Below are 27,743 nucleotides of genomic sequence, written 5' to 3'. Positions count from 1 at the left end.
CGGTTTTAAAGATTGACTGAATAAAAGAAGTAATTTTGGAACTGAAAGAATTTCTGTTTGCTTACTTGACTCCGCAACGAGTGCACCTTCCATTTTTCTTGAAAACCTCTCAAATAGGGGAACCTGAATAATAAGTCAAAAGAATCAATCTACAAAACAAAAAGACTCCACAACATATTTTTTTACTTCATCTCTTCAATTTAACCCTGTATGAATAGCCAGTTGTACACATTTGCTAAAAAGTTCATTAACCCCTCCACAGACCATTCTCCTGTGGATGATATAGTGCTGTTCTGTAATGTCTCATTCCCTGACACTTCATATAAATCTTAAAGTCCATGGTAACAAACTGCAGACCATTATCAGTGATGATTTTTTCAGGATACCCTTCACCTCCAGAAAACTTCTTCACAAAAAGTTACAATAGGGCTAATTTTTACTTCTCCCACAAAACACACTTCTTGCACGTCTGAGAAATCCTAAACAAGAATAATGGCAAATCTTTCCTTAATGTCCATCATTGAGAAGGATCCACACACATCCATGGCAACTTTCTTCCAAGCCCGGTCAGGCAATTTCACTGGTGCCATCGGTGTTCCTCTCCTCACATGATACTAATCACTTGATGCACATGCCACGCAATTCCTCACATCTTTATCCACATCTCGGTCCATTCCTGGCCACCAAAAGCCCACTCTGGCCTTCCTTTTCCTTATAGCACGCCATCTAGCGCAAGTCGTTGTAAAGACTTGCGTTGTAATGGCATAGCGTTGTAACATCGCATGCGTTGTAATGCATGCGATGTAACTGCACACGTTGTAAAAACCCGCGTTGTAATGTCATACATCCTACTGTGTCAGTCTAAGGAAAGAGAACAATTGACCTTTATCCCCAGGAAACGGTGCTTTCTCAATAGCTTCCAACAATTTAATTTTTGGTCTAACACCATCACATAACAGAGTATGCCCTAAATACTCCACCTCTTTCACCGCAGATTTACCTTTCTCAATTTCAACAATCAAGCCCTGCATTTTCTAATATTCTTAACATTATGATCACTCTTTGTTAATCCCCAAACTAGCACATCATCTTGGAAAAACTTCACAATTTCCACGTTCCGAGGTAACATATTCATTAATCTTTGGAAGACAACAGATCCTGAGATGAGTTCAAATGGCATTTGAAAAAATCTAAATGCACAATTCCGGAGTGATAAACGGCATCAGATTTTTTATTAGATGGGGGTGCGTAGCTCAAAGAGTCCAATAAGCAAATATAAGTAGAAAAGTAAATTCTTTATTCCAATTTTGAAAAGATAATCAGTTATAAAACCGTCCAGCCAACGCGTTTCATTCCCTTATCGGGAACTTCATCAGGGCAAGAATTATGTACGTTGTGGCAGTATCTATTATACTACACAATTTCAAGAATCCATGTTATTAAATTAGCAGAATTCATCCGAAAGGACACAACACTTTTATGTTCTCTATACGTCTCCTGCAAGGTTTCCAATAATTCAAAGAGTTAAGTGTATTACACTTAAACCCCCGTATCCTCGGTCGTATTTCCAATGATTTGTTTCTGTTCCTATCCGTCCAGGACGGATAGGAACTGATGAAGTTCCTGATAAGGTAATGAAAAACGTTGGCTGGACGGTTTTATAACTGATGATCTTTTCAAAATTGGAATAAAGAATGTGCTTTTCTACTTTTCTACTTATATTTGCTTATTGAACTCTTTGAGCTGCGCACCCCCATCTAACAATTTTTTTTGCGTGATCTGGAACACAGTGACGCCAACTAACGGCTGGCGTTGGGGTTGACTGCACGGCAAATTAAATAACTGGAACTGGTTTGAGGTGCGGCAATGAAGGTCCGCCGTTGTTTCATTTGGACATTTAAATGACATCAGATGTCTGCAACTGGGATCTAACAAGACTTGATGATATGTAATTCACTTGTCCAATACCGAAAAATACTCTGCATCTCTCACACTAGGATGCTTGTCCACCCAGATATTTTGATTCAACTCATGCAAATAAGTATTTTACATCACGTTTGCAGGATGTCACAATAGGATGTAGCCATTCTGAGGCTTCTATTGTCTCTATGATATCCTGTTCACTGTCTTTTCAATTCTTCCCTCGAAGGTTCCCTGAAAACTAAAGGTGCATTCCTCACCTTGTGAACTTTAGGCACAGCTCCTTCTTTCAAAACAGCATGATGGGTACATTTCTTACAACAAACTCAACTTGTCACTAAATAAGGCAGGAAAAGACTGCTTCCACCTTTTTGCTTTACCCTGAACCATTACTAGTGCCTTATCAGTATGGTTAGGATCTAATGTTATCTCTAATGCACATTGTTCCCTCGATCCCAATAATGTCTTTCCCTTCTTTACAACATACACAATGGTTTTGGCATGTCTACCTTTGAACGATAATGTGGTATTAAAATAACCCAACATAGGCAACTTCCCATGGCAGTAACCTTCAGGTTCTGCTTCAGTTTTCATAAGATTCATGCCACCTATGGTTTTCAAAACATCCTCAACAACGAGCGTATAGAATGAACAAGATTGAAGAAGAACCCACCCACTTCCTGACCACAAACTTCCCCCTAACACTTAGAAGGCTTATATGGTTCATTTAGTTCATAGACCAGCTCCACTGACATGTCAGTTTTATACACCACCCAAACTTCAATGTCTCCATCATCATTCTCAGTATCATTCTGCCCCTTGTCCTCCTTACTGGACTGTAACACATTCACGTTTGACTTGTTCTCACATACTTCACTCTTACATACCCTAGGAAAATGGTCAAACCTTTTGCATTTAAAACATTTAGCTTTCAAAGCCGGACACACCGGTGAAGTTGCTAAATGTTTGATGCTGCCACATCTGAAACACACCTTCCTGTCATATTCAGTGACCAATTGTTCTTTCTTCCCTCCTTCCCTCCTGTTTTTCATAGATGTCTGATAGCCTCATAGCCCTCTGCAGTTGCTATAAGGCTATATAATCGCATGTTTTCCTCATATAAAATATGTTTCCTTTAGGGGGATTGTGCAGACAAATCATTTACTGAACGTTTAGTGCTATTCAAAATGTCCAATTTGCTCACCAGGCCATCCTAAGAACTTACACAAAAACACATTGGACCCTGTTCACAAAAGTATTTTAGGCCACACACCTACATTTACAGCTCGAAAAAATCCTTCTATATGCCTGCCAGGATTTCATAAAACTCGTCATAGCATGCATACATTGATTTATTCCTATGAATTTCTGCCCCACAAATGGAGAGAATCCCACAGTAGTGAATCCAATTAAAGTAGTGGGAAGCAGATGTTACAAGATACTTATAGCCACAGAAGGCTGCACATCCCCCCATGGCCATCTGAGAACAGCATTCTAAAAAAGTTGCAAATCCATTTAAAGATGACCACTATAGATGCCCATATAGTCACGGCGGCCAGCTTTTAATGCAGTTGTAATCATTTACTACACATTTGAAGATGGCCATTGCAGGTGTGTGTGCATTCATGACAGCTAAGTTAAAAATGTTTCACTAACAAGACCTATTGTTTGGGCAAATGCTTACTACAACAATGGGGAAAAACAAGCTCACACTTCCCAGCCCATGAATCGGGGTGCACCCAGGTGTGCACACCACTGGGTTTGGCTATTTGATTGAAAGAACTTAATAGGAGAGTTCGTTGTGTGTGTATGTATTGACATCATTGTCCATTTCCTTTACTCCACAGCGGTCAAATGATTGCTTGATGTGGGATTTAAGTCCACATCAGCCAGGCTAGTTTGTACCACAGCCAAACAGCAGGGTGGGAGCACAGAAACAACACCGTTCACATAATCAAGAACACATAGGTGTCTCAGGTGCGTCTGCACTGGGTTCTGGAAAGGATGGCGATTCAGGTTATGAAGAATATTTTAACTTTTTTATCATTATTCATTTTTTGCGTTTTGCTTATTTTCCATAGTATTGCGCTTATTTTCCTGCACTCTCGCGTTATTTCCAACGCCGTGCTTTGACTTCAATGAACGCTTTTGAGGGGGAGGGTAACAACATGGTGTGCAAAGATGAGCCAAGGAAGCTAACCCCGGGACCTGCCAATCTTGGGATCAGGACCGGCCTGCATTCCTAGGCAGCATGTGGTCATTACAATTTCCAACGGAGACAGACTCTGGGCGTCTGCGGAATTACCTGTGTCGCGACTCGCGAGCCTCCAAAACCTGCCCGGGGCTCTTACGAGCAAACCTCGCGTTAATACACATTCGGAATGCGAGGAGAGATGGAGCCGAGCAGAGGGGCACCGCCAGAGCCGACTGCTGTCCTGAGATGACCTTGAAGGGATTGCAAATATTTACTGCATTCCAGCTTCGGGTGCTTCGAATTATTGCCGCGCTCAGGGTGGGGATTTAAGGCTTTGCCGAACATATAAACAGTGAATTTAAGGGGCCTATTTCCAAGCCATGGCTGTCTTCCCATAAAGTTATTCAATCACATTGTGTTATATATGTAAACAAAAGAAGCCCGCGACATTTTCAGACACGTAATCGTTAAGCAAAGCTGCCAGGAGGAAGAATTCCGCATTTTATGCAGGAAAAAGTCAAAACGCTAACCCCGTAAATATTGTTAATGTTATGAATAGCTAGTAAATAAAAACATTAACATTTTTTAGAGATTCTGTGTTAATTACGTGAATAGTAATGTGTTTATAATCACTATTCTAGGTACTGAAGTTAAAAATATAAATTTCACCCCACGATAAATAACCAGATTTAATAAACCAAGGTTGAGGTTTACTTTTTTTTTTAGGTTTAAATCTTTTATTAAGGTTTTCAACAAAGGAAAGTATAGCATCAAGCAATTACACATTCCCTGGCCTCAGCGGGGGCAGAATAAGCTTGGCTCGCTTCCACCGCTAACGGTTGGGTGGGAAGTCGAAGAGATGCTTGATAGTCCCATCAGCCGCTATCATTTTCTCCCCCCACTAACATGTGTACACACCACACTGAATTGTGATAGAATCACGTTGATATGTAATTCACACCAACACTTGCAATTATGTCACTTTGGTCTAAGGATAGAGATACATCTGGGCAAAATACAGGGAAGGGAATTTACTCCCTTCTCCAGATTTTAGGGACATTTAAAGTATGGCATTCCAAGCACCAAACCATAAGTGGCATAGTGTTAATGTGTCCGCCATATTGACGCATGCGGACAGCAGAATATAGAGATATCCGCCACTGTGGTAAGAATATTTTTCCTGTGGTGGCCTCCTCCCTAGCGGTTCATGCCACAGGTGAAAAGACAGCTTTTCTACAGCTTATGTGACCCACCTCTGTCCTGTCCCAAAGTCTCCTCACTCATGTTTGTAACCACCTAACTGTACTGGAATGCCTTACCTCTCCTGAATCAGTTCCCTAAACCTGTCTCCTCAGACTGACACCAACTCAACCCTAGCCAACCATTGAAAACATGTCCTGGAAGTGTGCTGCAAAATGGGGCACGTTTCCAGGACCCACCTTTTACGGTCTTGTATGCTGAAGTTTTTCCCCTGAGCCATTTGGGACATTTCGGTTCACCTCCTTAGCAGGCCACCGTGATTCTCTTGGTGGGTTCGGAGTGGGGCATAACACGCAGTATTTGCCTTTGTGCATCCAATTAGAGCGTGTTTCACCTCTTTCTGACAATTGCGCTTCTGTCAAACTTTATCGGATAATCCTTAGTGAAATGTGTTCCTAGAAGGTAGCAGATGTGTGATTATTATTTGAAAACTCTGAATCTTGATTCGAGGATAAAGTTGTGGTTGCGCCTGAATCAGGATTGCACAAGAAGGCACTGAGTGTTCTTTGAATATCCACTCCTGGAATAATACTGGTGCTTGATGTAGAGTAAGCTATCAGATATCTTTGACACTCCCATTACCCTTAATGCCCCTGGGCCTTAGTGAACAATTTGAATCTTCACGCCAACTATAGGGCTCTCTTGGATCTGCTTCTATCTATTGCAGTGAAAATTGTTTCTGGACGGAAATCATTTCACATCTCTCTCATCATGCATGGTGGGCGTGGGTTTCATATCTCAGAGGGTACACTCTATTCAGTCTCAATTGCAATCCTCACACCCAATTTCCAGTGCAGTTTGGCGCTCTTTTGATAGACTCATTTGAAAGAACACAAATGTAGGGTGACTTAGCCTCACTTGCACCCTAGTGTCTGGCTAATCTCATGTCTAGTCTCACGAATAGCTTACTCATCTCTCCCCCTCCCACACTTTCCACCCCCCTACTTCACGGTCACAGTTCTCTTCTAGTTGCTCTCATCGTTATTCAAGCGATTCTTCAAGATGATACACATATCCCATTAAATACAACCTACAGTGTTGGAACCCTATGGTACATATAACCCTCTTTATATCTGCTTTCGCCTTCTCCTTTATCTAGTTAGATTTCATCCATGGATCCATCTTACATGCGGCCCTGGACTCTTAGTGGTCTCACATCTATTTCTAATATTTTATTGTACTGCTACAGTTGTAAACGTAGGAAATCTCCTGCATTGGAATTGTATATCGTCTATTTCAAATGATTGTATTGAAAGCATACCTTCTACTTGTATCGCACCTGTGTTGCATTGTCATCTGATTGTATGTTTTCATATTCAATAAATGACTTTGGGAAAAAAAAGGCCCTTAGTGTTTTCTACCTTGGGCTCACCACTGGCGTCATATTAATGTGTGTGATTTAAATAGGGCAAATCTAGGTACAAAGCAGAGCAGCTTTGTACTTGATAGGTTCTTTACAATGCAAAGTACTAAGATAGGGTGAGGGGTGGAGCAACTTGGCACAGCATGAATGGCAGAGGACTACATTGGAGAGGGAAATCGTCTTGGAATGAAGCTGGCAGGAATGGTCGAGGCTGCAAGAAGGGTATGAAAAGGAGCAGTATTCAGGTAAGTATCTATTAATGGTGCAGCAGGTGCAGTGGCACAGGGATCCAGAGGTCTTCATTACTGCTGCATTTTGCTACCCACTTAGCATTAATTGGGGCCCTTTTTAGGTCTCAGCTGAGCCAGCGCATGCGCTGCTCTGGCGAGACATTTAATGAGTGGACTTTCAAAAGTCCCACCGGGTGGCATAGAGCGTGCGGTTACGCGCACAATGACGAGCAGAGGCGCCATCTGGCTTTCCTCTCTCATTATGGTGCGCGTACATCGCACATCACTCACCAGCTGCTTTCACTTTTGCTCTTGTGCGCACACCACTCGCGTGCCTATTAAAATTTTCTTTTAGCGCGTGCGCACATCTCCCGGGCTTGTTTTCGCACACGCACGCACCACTCGCGTGCTTGTCCGATGCTCTGCTCTCGCCTTGTCTTTTGTGATGCTCAGATGTAGTAAGTTAGTCTGTATTTGTGGTTGTAAGCTGCTCGTTATGAGCATGTTTGAGCAGTGAAATCTTATGTCACTGCAAGGATTTAACCAAGTCTGCTCAGATTTTTAATGACTATTTAGCAGCGTGGTATTCGGCTTCGGTGCACAATGAGACTTCTTTCTTCTCATACTACTCATGCCAAGCTGAAGTCTGGCGAATATTGAAGAGTTTGATCTCTTCGGGTCGGCTGCAGCCTGACTAGTTATTCGGGAGCAGGCCTCCTTTGTAGGCCAGTAGAGTGCCTCATCGGCATCATCGCGAGGGACTTATGGTGCAGAGCTCCTGGGTACGTTTCATCAGAATGTGTCTGCAGGCAGGCGCGCAACACCCATTGGACTCACAGGGCTTCAGCCCCCCCCCCCCCCCCCCGTCGTGTGTGGCAGCCCGGGATGAGACACCTTCCCGGGCAAAAAAGCAGCCGCACCCGAGCACTTCACAGGTCTTTAAAAGACCATTTGCATGTTAATGAGGCCTTGCTGTTGTTTCGCCCCTTCTAAGAGCCCCTGCGGCTCCACTCTGCCTATTGCTTAAAGTTCAGCCCCCCCCGAAAGTTTTGCTCAGCCCCCCCCGACATTTGGCTCTAGTTGCGCCTCTGTCTGCAGGTCATCTGCCATCAGCAGAAGAGATCCCTTGAGTCCGCAGGAAGAAATGCAAAAGTATCCGTTTCCGGCACTTTTGAGGGAATTCCAGAGTTGTTCTGCTTTCAGGAGTTTCTAGCTGGAAATGAAGCCGGATGTCTGATGTTCATTTTAGACACAAGTAGAGGTGGGCGGGCCACTGAAAGCCTAATCTTGAAGCCAGACTGTCTCAGCTCGAGATCCAGTTGGAACCCTGAACCAATGATGAGTCGAGCTTTCATGTGCATTTTGCCTTTCACCCTCCCTCTAATCCGGTAATGGCGTTACGACCAGAGCTGCTGACTTTGAGTCTGTAGCTGCTTGTGTTTGCAATTAGCAGCCTGCAAACACCATTTGCAATCATTACCCCGTGTTTACCGGCCCATGTCTGGTCATTTGTTCCCTGAGTTTGTGTTTCTTTCTAGTGAACAGATGTTCCGCTATGCTTGAGATCCTGTCTAGCAGGCTGCAGCATTTCATCTTAACTATTCGGATTCGTGCAGGCCCACTGTCGTAAAATGAACTTCCGGCATCTTAGAGCTGGACGTTGATTCTGCCTGCTGCCCTCCCTCTACTCATGGTATAGCGTTACAGCAGAGCTGCCGAATGTGACCCTGTATGCTTGTGTTTGCAGTTAGCAGCCTGAGAAACCAAGTTCGAGTTTCAGCGTGGGCTCCTTATCCTGTGATTCTGGGCACATCACTCTTACCTAAAAAACATGAATGTGGCCTTGTGTAAGGAAAATGGTGATCATCTAAAGTTTCCCAGTACCTTCGGTCGCACTATTCAAAAACTGCAGAAAGATGCACAAATAGGTGAAAACAAAGAGTTAGCATAAAAAAGAAAAGACAAATGGAGACTACCCATTCAGTGGCTGAGTTGTACAAAGTGAAACCAGAAAGCCTGGGTAAATCCCAGCTTCCTCACTTTAATTGTGTGATCTTTGGCAAATATTTCATTTTACCAAAACTCCTGTCTCTTCATCGTTGCATATGAAAACAATTTCGAATATGTGAGTTCAGAATACCAGTTTACAGAAACTTATAGTGTGTTTAATTTAATATACTATAATATTGCTCTATAATAATCTAGACAAAGTATAGGGTTTACAAGACAACTGTCTTGCCTCTGTTCACTAGAGGTTCATGTTTAAACATTCTTAATAAGTACTTATCACTGCGGTGCTATAAAGTGACAATTTAATGTCAAAACTTCCACCTTAAAGAAATACACATTTATGAATTTTGAAGAGACTTCATCATATTGTATGTGATATTTGATATATGTTTACATAGCAAACATTTTCAGGACTCGGCACGGGCTCTTAGTTCCGAGCCAGACCCTTGGCTCTGCTCGCCCATCTCTAGACACACTCGGCGTCAGCTAGCTCCAGTTTGGGCAGGCAGCAGTTTTTCAGACCATCAGAAGCATCTCAGATTTGTTCTTAGAAGAGCAGTGCAGCATTACCAGTAAAGGCCACCTTCTTTTGTCTGAATGTCGCCCAATGGTGTTGACCAAGGTTCTGGTACCACAGTTGCACATAAGACTGTAGTGTAACAACTTGTGTCTCGTTATATCTATTTCAGAGGGTGCCCATCCATTCCTGTGCATGTGCCCATCCATTCCTGTGCGTGTGCCCATCCATTCCTGTGCGTGTTGAATTGTACAACAATTGTCAATTTTGGAAAATGTTAATTTAATTTTAATCTTGTCTACATTTCCCTCCTTGATACACCGCCACCAGACGATTTCTGCGCTGTCCTATTGAAAAAACAAGCATTGGCATAGCCAATAGGTCTTGCCTTTGGAATCTTATAAGTGTTTAGCCATGCAACAGTTGATGTTGTTGCACCAAGGATATTGTGCTGCATAACGTCCAATGCGTGTTCCTGCTTGCACTGGGGCCCATGGTACTCTTGCTACACCACTGGTGGTGATGGGAACGTTTTCAGTTGTGGTCGGGGTTTGGGTGGTTATCCGGTGATGAGGTATCGCTGGAAGAGAAGTGTTTTCAGCTCTTTGAAGAAGTGGAGAACGGGAAGGGCCTGGGGGATCTTGACTGTGATGGCCTTTCCAGATCCTTGTAGTTTAAACGTGTGTTCTCTGTTACAAAGGCCTCACCTCAAATGCAAGGCAGGTTTAAACTATATATCTAAGAGCAGCTTTAGGTATGTACAACTACTACTTTTTCACATATGTATGTATTTGAATTGCTCTGTATAATGCTAGAGGTATCAATCTACAGCCACTTCAGGATACATTGTAATAGATACTTAGAGTCCAGTGAAATTAGACCTATATCTATTAGGCCAAATGTCAATCATGCCAGCATAATGTGCGTAATTGACAGTATTTCACAGTAATTTTTTTTTTCACAGGATTATGCAAAATTACAACATTACACCACATGGCATAGTTGGGTGTCACTCGGTTGAAAATCCTACCTCGGGAACAATAGAACAACCCTAACAGAGAGAATGCGAGTGACTCTTGTTCAGGACACTTGTGTTTTAAGTGCGAAGTGCGACAAGCTTCAAATTTGCATTTCACAAAATTTCATGTAATTTTTTTTTTACAAAATGTTGTGCAATTATGCCAAAGGAAATGACACAAACTTCACACATCTAATATATATGTGAGGTATATGATAACGTGTATGTTGATTTCCTGATATTACCACAAACATTACTTGCAGCAAACTCAAAAACCATGCATATGTTGTGAAACACCTATACAATGTGTGCTCACATGTTCAGAACTCAAAAGACACACAATTGATTGATGGAATGCCGAACCAATCAAAACATTCACCCTCAGTCAAGAGATCTGGGTTAAATCCATCATTTTTTTTGCTCACCATGACACCCCAGTTTAGACCTGGCCATATGCAAATCAGTCTTGGCCCTGTGCCTCATGGTAACAGTCCAGCCCGAACTGCCAAGCCAGGTCCTCCCTGGACAGGAAACAAACATCCTAGGACCGGTTTCGGGATTTCACCCCTCTTCTGCCAGGATAGCAGGATAGCTTGATTCCAGTGGCACAGTGAGCCCGAGACCCACGTCTGGGCATAGCCAGAAACCGGTCCCAGGATGCTTTTTTCCGGTCCAGGAAAAACATGGCTTGGCAGTTCGGGCTGGACTGTTCCCATGAGGCACAGGGTCAGACTGATTTGCATATGGCCATGTCTGAACTGGGGTGGCGGAGTGAGCTAAAGAATGATGATGGATTAAACCCAGATCAGTTGACTGGGGGTGAGTGCTTGCAATGTTCAACACTCCGTCCATCATCCCCTTTGGTTTTGCACAAGTTCAAAACTGGCCTATTTCCAAATGTGTGAGAATTTATTTCCTATCTGCTGTGCTAATGGGGGCAACTTTTAATTTGGTGCCCGGTCCTATTTTCTGTCCCATTCCGACGCTGTTGCTGGAACCAAGGCTGTCAGCATCTGCCGGGTGGACCGATCATCCTTCAAGGTGGCATGACTAACCTAACAATACCTGTCCAGGACTCTTCTCATGCAGCAAAGGCCCGGGTATTTGCACCTAGCTTTGACAAAGAGTCCTACTACTCCGTCTTTCACTAGCACCTGAAGTCTGTTTGTCACTGTTGCAATTGCAGGTATGTGTGTATGTATGTGGTATTTCTTAAGTACAAGCCAACAGGGAGGAAGCAGGTCAAAGACCATCATAAAGTCAATGAGTGAATTGTAAACTGTTACTACATCGTAAGATAGTGTTCTCTAAAGAGGTGCTTCTTCAATCATTCCTAAATTGGAGCATCGTTGGGATGTTTGTTATGGATATGGGGATGTTGGTCCAGATCCTGGATGCATGGAAGAAAAAAGACTGCACCCTTGTTTTTTGGTTTTTAGGTCTCGCCTGACTCAGCGCATGCGCTGGTCTGGCAAGACTTATTGAGAGGGCTCCAAAAAGTGCTACCAGGCCAGCCTAGAGCTACAGTGCATGTGTGCGGGTGCGCGCGCCGCGCTTTACCGCGATTACTTTCACTTTTGCGGCCGCTTTGATTTTTGATCGTGATCGCAATCGCGATCACTTTCACTTTCGCGGCCGCATGGCCGCTTGGCATAGTCAATAGGTCTCGCTTTTGGGACCTTATAAGTATTTAGTTATGCAACTGTTGCATTGCTAAACACTTATAAGGTCCCAAAGGCGAGACCTATTGGCTATGCCAATGGTTGTTACACTTATTCTGCAGTTTGATGGTGTCCAGGTTGCAGGTGTGCCAAGAACTAGCAGATAGCTACCAGAGCTTGGCGGAAAGATGAGCTGCTGTGCTGGTCATCATGGCTTTGTAAATGATACAGCTTGTGTTCTAAGATAGTGCGGGCCATGTTGGTGGCTGTATTTACATATAACACACTTTGCACCTGCTATTGTGGAGACCCAAAGTCTATCTGCTCCTTTTCTTCTGTCTCAGACTCAACCTCCATCTCCTAAAATCTGCCCTCAGCTACACCTTTGTAGGTTTTACATCTTACGTGCCAACAGTATCAGTTTGACTGGTATGTTTTCCCTCTGTTTTCCATTGCCACTCGCTCCAGCATGGCTGTAGTTAGCAGATGCTAAAGAACTTGAATTAACGCTGCAGCTGTTGATGACATGAGCTTGCCCATCTTGTGCTGTCCTTATCTGCTGTGTTAGCATTTGTGCTTTGAGTGCAGTGGCCGTTTGACATCCTGCCCCTCCCCTTGACATGCCCCATACTGGCACTCCAGCATGCTGGTCTCCCGCTCCTGGTGATTGCTCTATTGTGCTTGCAATTTTCAGATGGGTGTGACTACTGTCAAACATGTCTGTACTTGAAAGATTTTTATCATGGCGCCAAAACATTCTATTTTTACTCTTGGTATTTTCTACTAATGCCTCATAGTGTTGGAAAGTGGATCACCACATTTAGGAAGCTGGCTCTTTATCTAGTGGACCAAAACGAGGTACACTGTGTAAAGAGTTCAGGAAAACCCCAACTGGTTTACAGAGGTACATATGATAACCCAAATACTCTCTTTTGTTTTAGTGTGGGAGAGCACACAGCCTTTTCAGAGGGTAATGCTAAGCATTTGTTATACTCACAGAGGCAATAAATGAGACATACACTCAAGAATAAATCCAAGACCAATTTATAGAAATAAGATGCATTTTTATATAAATTTAGACACCAAGAACTTCGTTATCAAGTACGTAATTTTTCAAATATAAAATTTTGCAGGTAAGTAAAATACTTACTTAAATGTGCCTTTACGCACAATGCTTTCCTATGGGTAAAAAGGCATAGATAGCAATCATGTATTTACGGTTGGTTTTCTGGAATCTTCTTCAGGTCTTAAGGTTGTGGGGGTCAGGGTCCAAAGTACCACCCTGCCCTGCCCTGGGGCATCCAGGTGAAGAGGTGCTGGTCAGGTTGGTAGCTGTGCACTACGCCGGTAAAGAGAGAAACAGACTGCAGAGGGGGACTTGGGGACATGTCCGGGGGCTCCCAACAAGGGGCTCAGGTCACAAGGGTACAAGGGGCCACAGCCGGTTTGTTGGTACCTGTGCTGGGGCACTCCGGTGCAGAGTAGAAAGGTCAGTTGGGTACTGTGCATCCTAGAGCCTTACGGTTGTCAGTCTCGCCGGTTGAGGGTGCAAAATCAGGACAGCTGGGCCACATTGGAAGTGGGTCTCTGCAGTACTGATGTATCTTGTCAGCTGCTTTGTCTTGGAGTCGTTGGAGTCCCAATTGAACTCTCACAGTCTTGGCTAGCTGCAGGGGGCCAGTGCCTCAGGTATCGATCCTGTGCGGTTCCAGTTGGTCCTGGGGTCTTCTCACTTGGTGGGGGACAGACATGACCTTCAGTACCTCCTGGAGGGATGCTGCATCGGGCTGGCCAGGGAGGGGCACCTTGGTAGACCAGACTTTGCATTTTGGTGCCTGCCTATTTGCAGGGGGTAGCTCTTCTACTCCAAGGGTGATTTGCTGGTTATTTGCAAAGTGCTGGCAGCTTACTGGGGTTCTTGGCAGGATTTCAGGTGCAGGATGAGTTGCTGGGTTACGATTGTCAGAACTTAGTGTGGCAGGCAGGGTTTGGCACCAAAAGTCCACAGCAGTCTTCAGTTCTTGCTGTTTCTTGCGGGTCTCGATGTCCTCTTCTTCGTGATCCATCAAATATGTGTTTCTGGTGTCAGGGATGCCACCTAAATACTCAATTTGATGGCATTAAGGGGAGTGACAGGTAGTAGCCAATGGGCTACTCACCTTTAGGGTGGCTACACCCTCCATATGGCCACTTCCTGTGGAAAGTGGGCATAACCCTAACCCAGGGAGCCTTATTCCGCCAAAACTAAGATGGTGGTATTCTAAAGGCTGTGTCCACTTCAGGTTGTCCACTTTAGGGGTGATACTAGCCTGAGAGGGGAGCACACCTCCCGACTGTCTAATTTTGCTGCCTGTCCTGGTGCCAAATGGGCCAGGGCAAGGGGTGACATTTCTGCTGTCTTGGTAAGCCTTGGATCCTAAATCAAAGGCGGAGAGGCCTTTAAAGCCTCTGCCCTTGGTACACTGATCACTTACCCATCCTGCTTGGAGGAAGTGACAACACCTCCAGCCAGAGCAGACATTGTTTCTAGCCAGAGAAAGTGTGGATTCAGAAACCTCTCTGTGGTGGCTGGCGGGTCTACACCAGTAAGTCCGCACACTAGTAGTCGGTTAGTTTTCAGGTGGCACCTCTAAGGGGCCCTCCGGGTGTATGTATTAATAAATCAATCCCTGGAATCAGTGTGGGTTTAGTAATACAAAATGTTTGATAACAAACATCTCTAGTTTCATTGAAGCCATCCTGTAGCTTTGGAAGTTGTGAACACCACCATCCAGCACATGTTTTTAAAATGGCTTCCCTGTTCACTTGCAACTTCCAAGAATGGACTTAGATAGCATAGGAGCATATCTGCTCATGTAGATAGGTCCACACATGTAGTATAGTGCACCCTGCCTAAGGGCTCTAAGGCCTGCCATAGGGGTGGCTTACCTATACTGCATACAGTGTCCTCAGGCATGGCACACAGAAGGTGTGCCATGTTGTGGTTTCATTTTTCTCTGCACCATGGCACACAGTCTGCAATTGCAGTTTGCATTTGGTGCTAAGGGAGCCCTTAGGGGTGGCACAATACATGCTGAAGCCCTTAGGGATCCTCTTTAGCCTCCTTGCCCTAGGTACACAGGGTACCATCTAGTAGGGACTTACAAGGGGTGCTAAAGGTATTGCCAATTGGCAAAACAATTGTACAGTATTAAGGAAAGAGATCTGGCACTAGGTACTTGGAAAGCAGGGACCTGGTAAACGTATGTCAAAATTGCATCAGATACCAGGCAAAAAGTGGGGGTGGCCATGTAAAAAAGGAGCACTTTCCAACATGAGAGTTCTGCACATTGCAATCGGAAGCTGGAGTGTGTGGGAGCTAACCTGATCTCTTGGATACAGGGGCAATCACAGAAGCAAAACCTTTTCCTGGATCAGAAACCAAAGCCTGTCAGGACCCATGCCGAAACTGGCACTCGTGGGCAGCATGGGGCCTGGCCAGCCCACTCCCTTGAAGGGGGCGCTTGATGCAGTACACGGGCACTGCCATAGCACCACAGACAGCCATGTGAGGTATGCAACCAAGCACTCCAACATAATTACTTCTGAAACAGAACCGTGAGTGCCTGTAGTGAGCAATCATTGTCTGACCTTGGGGCAATGAAGGGAGTGGAGCCACTTGCAACAACCTCAGCTGTGCACAATGAGAGCACCTGGGCAATTTATGCTCTAGTGACCCTCAGTCAGGCATAGTCCCTTGAGGAACCCAGCGCTGCAAGGTGCGCCCAAAGTTTTAGAGATCAATGCCTCCTGCAATTCACGCTAATTCTTGCTACTAGCTGAGTTGTTCATTGTCCAGGGAGCCGACTGATCCACCATGAGACTCAGAGGCAACCTTTGCAATGTTCCCCCACCTGTGTCAGCTGGAAAGACAGGAGAAAGGTAGCAGCATCCTTCCACCCAACATCCTGTCACACTTCCCCTCTGGAAGTCAGCCATGATGATTTAATGAGTGTCTCCAGGTGCTCGGCCCAGGACTCCCACCCTGCCCTCGGCACAGTGAGCAGTTCTGCAGCTCCCACAGCTGTGGGGGCTGACAGATCTGCTGCTGGCCCTGCTAGTCCCTCGGAAGGGACCACATGAGTCTTCAAGTCCCAGCCCGGTCACGCAGCATTAGGCAACAAGGTACTTGGCAACGAGGGATGGTTCCCTCACCAGGTCATCAGCAGGGCCGGACTGGCTGTAGCGGGCACTGGGTGTTTCCCCAGTGGGCCGGCAGGGTGGGGGCCATTGTTGGGCCCCTTGGGGACCATTTATGTTACTGGCGGCCTGCAATAACAAAATCGTGCGAAACCCACCCTGAAAACCGCTCGGCCGCACTCCCCCCTCACCCCCATTGGGGACCGGCTGATCAGTTTGCCAGGGCAGGTTTTGGTTCCCAGTCCGGTCCTGATCATCAGCCATCCGCCAAACAGCCAGATTCACTGTTGTACTCCTGTGCATCGAAAGTCCCTGGCTTAAGTGCCAGCCCTAAGCCATGATGGGGGACTGGGGCCCCTTGCCCTGGTTAGAGGTGCCACAAGCGAAAAGTCAGGTTTTACCCCTGCATTGTCAAAGTGACTCATGCAAGACCCACTGGGAGTGCACTTGTGGAAACCCAAGCGTCCAGAAGTAGCTTCCCCTCTAGTCCCTTGAAGCAGTTTGCACTGGCTTCTAGGGGTATGGTGTCTCTGCCAAGAGGAGCTGGGGTTCCATTGTGGACCCCCCTCCTTCTTATCCAGGCTGCTCTGCCACGCAGGCCACTCCTCGGCTGCTTGAAAACGGGGCAGCCTGGTATCAGGCATGGGAGGGCCCAGGCAGGAGAATCTTAGTGATGGGGCCCCAGTTCAGGGATGCACTGCTATTCGGTTTGCCTGGAGTTGTGCTAGTTGAGCATGGGTTCTGTCTCAGGATGGCTTTCTGTTGCATTGTGTCCCTCAAGAAGGGGCTTGGGAGTCTACCCCCAGCACCCACCTCAGTGTCCCGTCAGTCGGGGCCTCCATGTTTAAGGGGCCCAATCTGTGCACAGTCCTCACCCAAGCACTCCTAGGTTGCAGATTGTTCAGCTTGCAAAGGAGCTCGAGGGGCTGGACTGGGCCATGTGTCTTGAGTTCTGTCTGGGAGTCGGCCCTGGGTTCGGGCTGGCACCGTCAGTTACTGTGGATGCTCAGTCATTATTGATCCTTCCTCTATATAGTCAAGTTTGATCATCTTCTTGGTGCTCTGCCAGGGCCATTGCTGACCCTAGCAGGGCCACTTCAAGGACCTCACTACACTATGCAATCGGTGGTAGCGATGGGTAGTGTGTAGAAAGGTAGGGACTTAAACAATGAGAGCTTATGACCCACACTTATTAGGACTTCTTCATTAATGGAACATAATTGCAATCCCCAATCCCAATCACAAACAGGGTTTAGATAATTACCCGCACATGTAGTCGTAGGGCAGACAAACGTTGATCTGCTTAGTGTACCGTGCATGCGGCCCCGGACATCTATGGGCACTACAGACCTGGTATTGCTTGATCTTGTGTGTCTGAATGCTACTTGTTCCTCCAAGAATTTGTACGGCAACCAGTTGGGGTTATCTAACTAGATACCACTAAAGAGTCTTGTTTGTTATTTGAATTAACCAGACGAATTGCTCAACCAACTAAGAACGACAATGCGCCACTACCAATAGAATAAAAAAAGAGCTATTACTCTGCCAATACTTTCTGTGCCCTGGTCAGGTGAAGTTTACTGCAGTGAGTCCAGTTAAACCGCAGTCTTCACTGTTAGTGATGCCCTTCCGTCAATTCCTTTAAGATTCAGTTTTGCAACCATACTCTCCCTGGAACCCAAAGACTTTGGTTTCCTGGAAGCTTCTCAGCAGGAAATGACAATAACGCCACCAGATCACTAGTCTGAATTGTTTATAGTCGGAACTATGACTGTATATGATCGTCTTCGAACCTCCAACTTTTGTTCTGATTAATGAAAACAGTCTTGGTAAATGCTTTCACTTTGTTTTATCGTGCGCCGTTCTAAGAATCTCATCTTTAGCTGCACTATTTGAATGCCCTGGCCCATCCCTCTTAATCATGGCTCCAGTTCCGAAAACCAAGAAATCATATTCCATTATTTCTATCTGAAGTATTCAAGCATCCGGCCAGCGTTGGACACTCTCATTTTGAATGCTTTGGCCCCCCCAGGACACTAAGGACCTGATTCACACAGGGCCGTCGCACTCATGGCAGTGGCCACGATGTCGCAGAGAGTTTCCACACTAGGGTGGAATCTCCGCAATGAGAATTCTCATTGCAGAGATTCCACCCGAGTGCAAATACTTCTCCATGACTGCGGGGCCTCTGCCATGAACGAGTGCGGAGGCCCTTGGTGAATCAGGCCTTCAGTCAAAAATATCAAGGGGGTGCCAAGAAATAAGGGCTGTGACAGGTGGCAGCTCACCTCACAGTGGACCATTAGATCGACCCAAGATCAAACTACAAGAATTTTAACCACAGCAAATTTAGTAAACACTATTAGAACTGTAATGCCTGCTTCTGTTGGCATAAGACTAACCCTCTAAAGGACCCTCATTAAAGAATTTAAAGTGTCCTCATTCCAATTACAGGACCTCAAAAGAGTCTTGTATTGTTATTTTTTGTCACTACCTGCAATAGGCCAGAGTAAGTAATTTGCACACCTACTGCCTACCTTGGATGTGGTAGCTGTTTCTCAGAAACAGTCTCTATAATCGAATCATGATTTCCTGATACCTGCAGAGGCCATGGCAGCCACAGAAAGTACCATTGAAAGCTGAAAGGGCAGGTATTCGAATGTATCACTGCCGCTACGGGATGTTGATCGGTCTTAGGTTATCTTTAGTCAACAACGGGACCAAGCAAGCCCAGGATGGCCTTGATATCATAAATGCATGTATCCTGGGAGGTCAGCACTTATCAGCTTATTTGAGTGCTCTAGAATTACCACAGTAACAGAAGGAGTGATCAAAGGAACATTAACTGATTTAATGAGCCATTTGCTTATTTAATGAGCCATTCGTTTCACTGTACTAGACATGTTTACTCACATGTGCATGACTTAGTCTTTGAGACAAGCATATGGTAATGGTAGGATCATACAGGTAGCAACACAGGTTGGATGGGAGGAGAGACAGGTTGGATGGATGGGAGGAGAGCTGCCTGCCCGTCCCAGACTAACCATTACATCCATCATGAGCCTGCTGTGGGAAGCCCCTGCTTTCCTGCAGGGGACTGGGTGGATGGGGCACCAGTCAGCCTAGACTGCTGCAGAATTACAGTCGAGGGAGGTGGGCCGAGGCGCAGTTTGAGCGAAATGTAAAGGTGCCAGCTTGGGTGGCAGAGACACCCCTTGGAACGGTTGTTTCAAGCTGCTGCAGGAATACGCTGGCTGGAGCAGGGTGAGATGTGGTGCACAGGGGCTGGACTACCAAGCGGCATCCAGGAATAGTGATATTAAATGAGGATGACTAAGTAATCCATTCCTAAACAGACCAAACGTGCCCAATTAATCAGAGTACGGTGCTGCCTGGACTGTTCTTGAGTAGGCCACTCTGAACAGTTTCACATCCCTGCCTACTCTCCGGGAAGGCAGACTCAGAGGAAAGCTCCATCAGACAGGACCATAGAGCAGCCACAAGTCTTGGGCCTGGCTGTCCCAGGCCATTGTGGCACCTGGGGAGAATGACTGACTGACAAAGAGGTCTCTAGTACTTTGTCCCTACTAATCAGAAGGAAGGCTGCCTACCAGACATTTGTGCAATCTGTGTACACCGTGTGACAAAGCAGGATATTTGAGAGAGTGTACCAGACATCTTGAAGCCCGGGGTGGGCTCGAAGAGTCAAATGAGCCCTCATTGGCCATCTGGTTGCACCATTCATTCCTTTGAAATGCGCGATTAGAGAGATGGGCTAAGAGTGACAAGATGGCCTGGCTTGAAGGACAGTCATCTGGTCTTGCCATGTCTTATGAATCAGAGATCTCTGGCCATTGAAGGGGTTAGGGGCTTCCCAGGATGAGTTCTTGGAGGCTGAGCTGGGCATCTGGCATGGGTCTGTGGGGAGGCCTCATGGAGATCGGACCCTCAATGCAGTCAGAGCTTTTCCTCCAAGTCTAGTATGGGAGCCCTGCTGGGCCTGCAACACCCCATCCTGGGTTCTAAGGCAACCTCAGATCCAGGGTCCATTGGACAGGGCCGGAAGGCAGCTGCAGGGCTTCGGCCATACCGGCCCAGCCACTTGCGTCTTGCGTGGATACTGAATACATGACAAAGAGGTCTCTAGTACCTTTCCCTACTAATCTGGAGGAAGGCTACCTACCTGACAAATTTTGCAATCCATGCACTTCCAGTGATGGGGTGAGACATTGTTTCCAACCTCCGAGAGCTCTGGCTGGGCTCAAAGAGTCAAATGAGCCCACATCGGCCATCTGGGTGAACCATCCATTCCTGTGGCATGCTCAACTAGAAGACTGGGCAAAAAGACCGGATGGCCTGGCTTGGACGGTCGTCATCTGGTCTTGTCATGTCTTATGACTCAGATACCATGGGCCCTTGGATTTTTTTGGAGCCTGAGATAGGGCTCAGGCATGGGACTGTGGGGAGGCCTCACAGAGGTCAGATCGTGGGTCCAGGCAGAGAGTTTTCTCCCAGCCAAGTATTGGAGCCCTGCTGAGCCTGTGATACGATCCTGGCTCTAAGTCACATGGTGGGTCAGTTAAGGGATTCCAGCGCTGGGATCTTTCACTCCAGTGGCTACTGGAGCTCTGACATTGAGCCCAATCAGAGCTTTTTCACCTGAACAAGAAGCGTAGCCCTGCCTCGGCCTGGAAGACCCTGTCTCAAGCCTGAGAATGGTGCCCAGGGTGGGGGCTTCCCCAACAGGGTCAGTTGGAGCTCTGTCCCAGGCAAAGCTTCTGAACCTGGTCAAGTAGGGGAGACCTTCCAGGCCTATGGGACCCCATCGTGGGCAGTTTGTGGCACAGTGGTCTAGAAAATGAAGAACAGGGCTGGGGGCTTACCCTCCTTGGCCAGCTGGAGCTCTGGCCCGGGACCCGTAAGAGCAGCTGAACCCGGGCAGGCAGCAGAAGACTCCAGGGACTGCAGAACCCTGTCCCTGGCTCCAAGGGATACGGCACACCACACAAGGAAGCCCAGGGCAAAAGTCTTTCACCCCAGGGCCAGAGCTCAAAACCAGGGCCCAGTCTGAATATTTTCATCCAGCCAAGCAGGAGGGCCTTCTCTGGGTCTGCGAGACCTTAACCCTGGTGCCAGGTGACACAGCCAACTGGAGAATCTGGAGCCCTGACTCACGTCTAGTCAGAGCTTCTGAACCCAGAAAAGTAGGAGAGACCTTCCAGGCCTAAGGAACCCTGTCCTGGGCACTTTGGGACACAGCGGGTTAGAGAATGGAGCCCAGCGCTAGGATCTTTTACTCCTAGGCTTGCTGGAGCTCTGATCTGGGTACAAATAAGAGATTCGTAACACAGGCATTCAGGGCAGACTGCCCCCGGGCTGTGGGACCCCATCCTGGGCACTTTGAAAAATGGTGGGCAGAAGAACGTAGCCCATGGCCGGGGTCTTCCACCCTTGGAATTGCCAAAGCTGTGACCAGTGACCTGGTCACTGCTTCTTAGCCAGGGCGGGCAGCGGAGGCCTTCCTGGCCCAGTGGGACCTCCTCCCGGGCACTTTGCAACATGGTGGCCTGAAAATGGTGCCCATGATTGGGCTTCCACCCCTGGGCCATCCAGAGCTCTGACGCGGGGCCTGGTCAGAGTTTCTTCCCCCAACCAAGCAGGGGAGCCCTCCAGGGCCTGCGAGGAACCTTCTCATGATCTTTGTGACACAGGGGCCTGGAGAATGCAGCTCAGGAGGGGGCTTCCAAGGGTCACCCAGAGCTCTGTCCCGGGACCTGGTCAGAGCTTATTCACCAGGCCAAGTAAGAGAACTCTCATCTGACCTATGGTACTCTGTCCCAGGCACATTGTAACCCAATGGGCTAGCACATGGATCCACGGTCCTGGATTTTTCACCCTTGACCCACCAGGGCACTACCCATTCTTGTAATCCATGCAAATTGTGTGACAGAGGGGAATAATTGAGAAAATGTTTCCAGGTTATTTGAGCCCTGACTGGCCTTTAAGTTTCAATTGAGCCCTAATAAGGGCTTGTAGATCAGCTTCGAATTCTGAACACTTATTCATACAAAGGAAATGGCATGTTTTCTTTATTTTAAATACAAAACTTCACCAGTGATGTTGGCATGGTACATTTTGCACCACCCAGGTAGGCGTGGTGAATTACGCCTAATTATAATTTTGCTCAGCCCTAAAGAATACATCTTGGTGTAGAGGTATTCACATAAATACATAAAAATAATACAAAAAACAAAATATAGGAATGCATAAAAAGAGACAGATGGCTTTATATCAGCCCCCTTTGGTGACTGGCTTTTCTGCTCATTTCCAGGTTAAGCATTGCTTGGATGGACCTGTCAATCAGCCACACAGCATTTCTCAGATGTTTACTGTTAGACCCGGCCCTCGTAACATAGCTAGACCTGGCCCCTGCACCTCACACCAGCCCCCAAACCCACGGCCTAGCCGATCCTTCCCACCAGAATTCACACGCACCCAACCCGGACTTCCCCGTCCGTGGCCTTCCTCCCTTCGGCCACACCGGGCCCGCGTGCCCACTTCAGGCACCAAGATGGCCGCCCGGCCCCAGCGCGACCCTGGCCTAGAGGCGCCACTCCGGCTGGAGGACATCACGCTCCCCTTGGGATGAGAGAGGGAGGAGCAGTTTCTATCACACCTCTGCGCTTCCCTGGGACGGTGGGTTTCGATTGACCTGCCGGCCTCCCCGAGGGCTGGCTCCATGCCTGCTGGGTGTCTGGGACTCCTCCCGACCCAGCCCTGAAAGGATCAAAAGACAATGGCAGGAAACCCCAACAAGCGACCCCCAGGTGACAAGACCCCTGCCTGCACAGACTCCGGACATCAAAGAGGAGTCGCCCTATAACAAGGGGTGCTCTGGGACTGTCCGGCAGATTCGCCTTGGAACACCTGAGCCCTGCTGAGTGACTCGCGGCTCCCTGAAAATCGTAAGACCTCAGAACTTGTACCTGAGCCCTGCTGAGTGACTCGCGGCTCCCTGAAGATCGTAAGACCTCCGAACTTGTGCTTGAGCCCTGCTGAGTGACTCGCGGCTCCCTGAAGATCGTAAGACCTCCGAACTTGTGCTTGAGCCCTGCTGAGTGACTCGCGGCTCCTCGAAGATCGTAAGACCACCGAACTTGTAACCGAGCCCTGCTGAGTGACTCGCGGCTCCCACCGACTCTCTTGGTCCCGCCGGACCCCACGACGACAAGCGTATCCCCCAGCTCGAGGATTGTGAGCTGTGTGCCGGGTTCGCTCCTGCATTTGATCCATATCCCCAAAGACTGTCCCGCTACCTCCTAGCCCCCTCCAAGACTCTGTGAGCCCACGCTCTGCTTGTATATATTTGCCTGGCTGATCATAAAGATCCTACCACTTCGATCTGATAAAGATTTGCTCTTAAGAACTCCTCGTGTGGTGTCTCTCTGTCGTGTGGTGCCGAGTGTGCGATCCTAGATACGAGGTTCCTCCCCTGAGGAGTCTCCCGCCAGTGCCCGGCTACGATACCTCGAGGGTGGGTCTCAGGGCAGTCAGGGCCCCCTCCGGGCCCCTCTGAGGCGGCCTTCTAACATTTACACTTTTCTATTTATATTTATATGCAGTGTTGTTGAATGGAAAAGGTGAGCTTAAAGGAGTCCCGATGTTGGATCTCGCATAGAGCCAAATACAGTCTAAGGGCCTTATTAGGAGTTTGGCAGTGCAGGACCGCCTCGCTCCCGTACAGCCAAACCCATGTACAAACCACCCACCAGATCAGGAGTTTTCTCCTGTCTGGTGGGTGGTTCTTTGGCATTCCCAGGGTGGTGCCTATAAAAGGCAGTACCTGCACAACATGGACTGCTGCCGTCCATGCCATGCAGGTACTAGTGTGCATGCACACAGGAGAGCACATGTTGTGCTCCTCAGTGTGCATCCACATGGCGGGAGGCAGCAGGTGGCCCATGAAAAGTGTGGCGGTGAGGAAACTCGTGATATGCTTGCCCCGCCAAGCATATTGAGGCCTCAATACCTGCGTGCCACCGCTAGGGGTCTCTGGCAGCTGCGGTGGTCCCAGGGCAGCCTGACTGCCCTGGTCGTAATGGAGTGGTTGGAAGACCGCCACCACGGCGTCCCTGTGAGTCTGGCTGTCCATGGACTGCTAGACTCATAATAAAGCCCTAAATCTTTTATCCCTCCACTAATCCTTCATGAATGGCAGTGTATAGGGAGCCGTAAGGGCAGCTACTCAATAGCTTCAAATCACGAGCGGGGTGCGGAACGGGGATGCTTCGATATGCATTTACTCACGATAAATCATCTACTGAGCTGTTTTTAATTTTGAAATGGACTGTTTGGCAGCACTCCTTTTGGAGCTTGATTGTATGCAACTACCAGCCCCATAATTCATTTATTTGACCATTTGGAAGGAAATGTGATAAAAGAGGAAAACGCTGGTGGTTGGTTGCCTCCATTTGAATTAAGCGGTACAAAAGGGGATGGTGATGAACTGGGGTGGCAGAGTGGGCTAAAGAACGGTGATGGATCAAACCCAGATCTGTTGACTGGGTGTGAGTGTTTGATTGGTTCTGATGCTCCGTCCATCACCGCCCCCTTTTGTACTGCTTTGTTCGCCATAAGTTGGCAGGGTATGCTCAGATGTGAGTCCCTTGCTGACTTTGTCACTGGATTCAAGCAAGCCTAGCTGAAGACGGCTGAAATGCCAGAAACCGGTCCTAGGAAGCTTGTTTCCGGTCCAGGGAAGGCATGGCTTGGCATTTCGGGCTGGACTGTTCCCATGAGGCACAGGGTCAGACTGATTTGCATATGGCCATGTCTGAACTGGGGTGGCAGAGTGGGCTAAAGAACGGTGATGGATCAAACCCAGATCTGTTGACTGGGTGTGAGTGTTTGATTGGTTCTGATGCTCCGTCCATCACCACCCCCTTTTGTACTGCTTTGTTCGCCATAAGTTGGCAGGGTATGCTCAGACGTGAGTCCCTTGCTCACTTTGTCACTGGATTCAAGCAAGCCTGGCTGAAGACGGCTGAAATGCCAGAAACCGGTCCTAGGAAGCTTGTTTCCGGTCCAGGGAAGGCATGGCTTGGCATTTCGGGCTGGACTGTTCCCATGAGGCACAGGGTCAGACTAATTTGCATATGGCCATGTCTGAACTGGGGTGGCAGAGTGGGCTAAAGAACGGTGATGGATCAAACCCAGATCTGTTGACTGGGTGTGAGTGTTTGATTGGTTCTGATGCTCCGTCCATCACCACCGCCTTTTGTACTGCATTGTTCGCCATAAGTTGGCAGGGTATGCTCAGACGTGAGTCCCTTGCTCACTTTGTCACTGGATTCAAGCAAGCCTGGCTGAAGACGGCTGAAATGCCAGAAACCGGTCCTAGGAAGCTTGTTTCCGGTCCAGGGAAGGCATGGCTTGGCATTTCGGGCTGGACTGTTCCCATGAGGCACAGGGTCAGACTGATTTGCATATGGCCATGTCTGAACTGGGGTGGCAGAGTGGGCTAAAGAACGGTGATGGACCAAACCCAGATCTGTTGACTGGGTGTGAGTGTTTGATTGGTTCTGATGCTCCGTCCATCACCACCCCCTTTTGTACTGCTTTGTTCGCCATAAGTTGGCAGGGTATGCTCAGACGTGAGTCCCTTGCTCACTTTGTCACTGGATTCAAGCAAGCCTGGCTGAAGACGGCTGAAATGCCAGAAACCGGTCCTAGGAAGCTTGTTTCCGGTCCAGGGAAGGCATGGCTTGGCATTTCGGGCTGGACTGTTCCCATGAGGCACAGGGTCAGACTGATTTGCATATGGCCATGTCTGAACTGGGGTGGCAGAGTGGGCTAAAGAACGGTGATGGATCAAACCCAGATCTGTTGACTGGGTGTGAGTGTTTGATTGGTTCTGATGCTCCGTCCATCACCACCCCCTTTTGTACTGCTTTGTTCGCCATAAGATGGCAGCGTATGCTCAGACGTGAGTCCCTTGCTCACTTTGTCACTGGATTCAAGCAAGCCTGGCTGAAGACGGCTGAAATGCCAGAAACCGGTCCTAGGAAGCTAGTTTCCGGTCCAGGGAAGGCATGGCTTGGCATTTCGGGTTGGACTGTTCCCATGAGGCACAGGGTCAGACTGATTTGCATATGGCCATGTCTGAACTGGGGTGGCAGAGTGGGCTAAAGAACGGTGATGGATCAAACCCAGATCTGTTGACTGGGTGTGAGTGTTTGATTGGTTCTGATGCTCCGTCCATCACCACCCTCTTTTGTACTGCTTTGTTCGCCATAAGTTGGCAGGGTATGCTCAGACGTGAGTCCCTTGCTCACTTTGTCACTGGATTCAAGCAAGCCTGGCTGAAGACGGCTGAAATGCCAGAAACCGGTCCTAGGAAGCTTGTTTCCGGTCCAGGGAAGGCATGGCTTGGCATTTCGGGCTGGACTGTTCCCATGAGGCACAGGGTCAGACTGATTTGCATATGGCCATGTCTGAACTGGGGTGGCAGAGTGGGCTAAAGAACGGTGATGGATCAAACCCAGATCTGTTGACTGGGTGTGAGTGTTTGATTGGTTCTGATGCTCCGTCCATCACCACCCCCTTTTGTACTGCTTTGTTCGCCATAAGATGGCAGGGTATGCTCAGACGTGAGTCCCTTGCTCACTTTGTCACTGGATTCAAGCAAGCCTGGCTGAAGACGGCTGAAATGCCAGAAACCGGTCCTAGGAAGCTTGTTTCCGGTCTAGGGAAGGCATGGCTTGGCATTTCGGGCTGGACTGTTCCCATGAGGCACAGGGTCAGACTGATTTGCATATGGCCATGTCTGAACTGGGGTGGCAGAGTGGGCTAAAGAACGGTGATGGATCAAACCCAGATCTGTTGACTGGGTGTGAGTGTTTGATTGGTTCTGATGCTCCGTCCATCACCACCCTCTTTTGTACTGCTTTGTTCGCCATAAGTTGGCAGGGTATGCTCAGACGTGAGTCCCTTGCTCACTTTGTCACTGGATTCAAGCAAGCCTGGCTGAAGACGGCTGAAATGCCAGAAACCGGTCCTAGGAAGCTTGTTTCCGGTCCAGGGAAGGCATGGCTTGGCATTTCGGGCTGGACTGTTCCCATGAGGCACAGGGTCAGACTGATTTGCATATGGCCATGTCTGAACTGGGGTGGCAGAGTGGGCTAAAGAACGGTGATGGATCAAACCCAGATCTGTTGACTGGGTGTGAGTGTTTGATTGGTTCTGATGCTCCGTCCATCACCACCCCCTTTTGTACTGCTTTATTCGCCATAAGTTGGCAGGGTATGCTCAGACGTGAGTCCCTTGCTCACTTTGTCACTGGATTCAAGCAAGTCTGGCTGAAGACGGCTGAAATGCCAGAAACTGGTCCTA

General features: G+C 47.8%; 1 protein-coding gene and 2 pseudogenes across 1 annotated transcript in view; all 3 read right to left on the bottom strand.

Annotated features, from left to right (window-relative positions):
* FBLN7 (fibulin 7) overlaps positions 1–27,743 on the bottom strand; it is a 736,014-nt gene that overhangs the window by 300,947 nt on the left and 407,324 nt on the right. The window lies entirely within an intron of this gene.
* Positions 15,886–16,038, bottom strand: LOC146821184 (5.8S ribosomal RNA; annotated as a pseudogene).
* On the bottom strand, positions 17,353–19,322 carry LOC146821183 (18S ribosomal RNA; annotated as a pseudogene).

This window comes from Triturus cristatus, chromosome 6, assembly GCF_964204655.1.
Source record: "Triturus cristatus chromosome 6, aTriCri1.1, whole genome shotgun sequence".
Lineage (NCBI taxonomy): Eukaryota > Metazoa > Chordata > Amphibia > Caudata > Salamandridae > Triturus > Triturus cristatus.
This window is presented reverse-complemented; position numbering and strand designations above follow the sequence as displayed.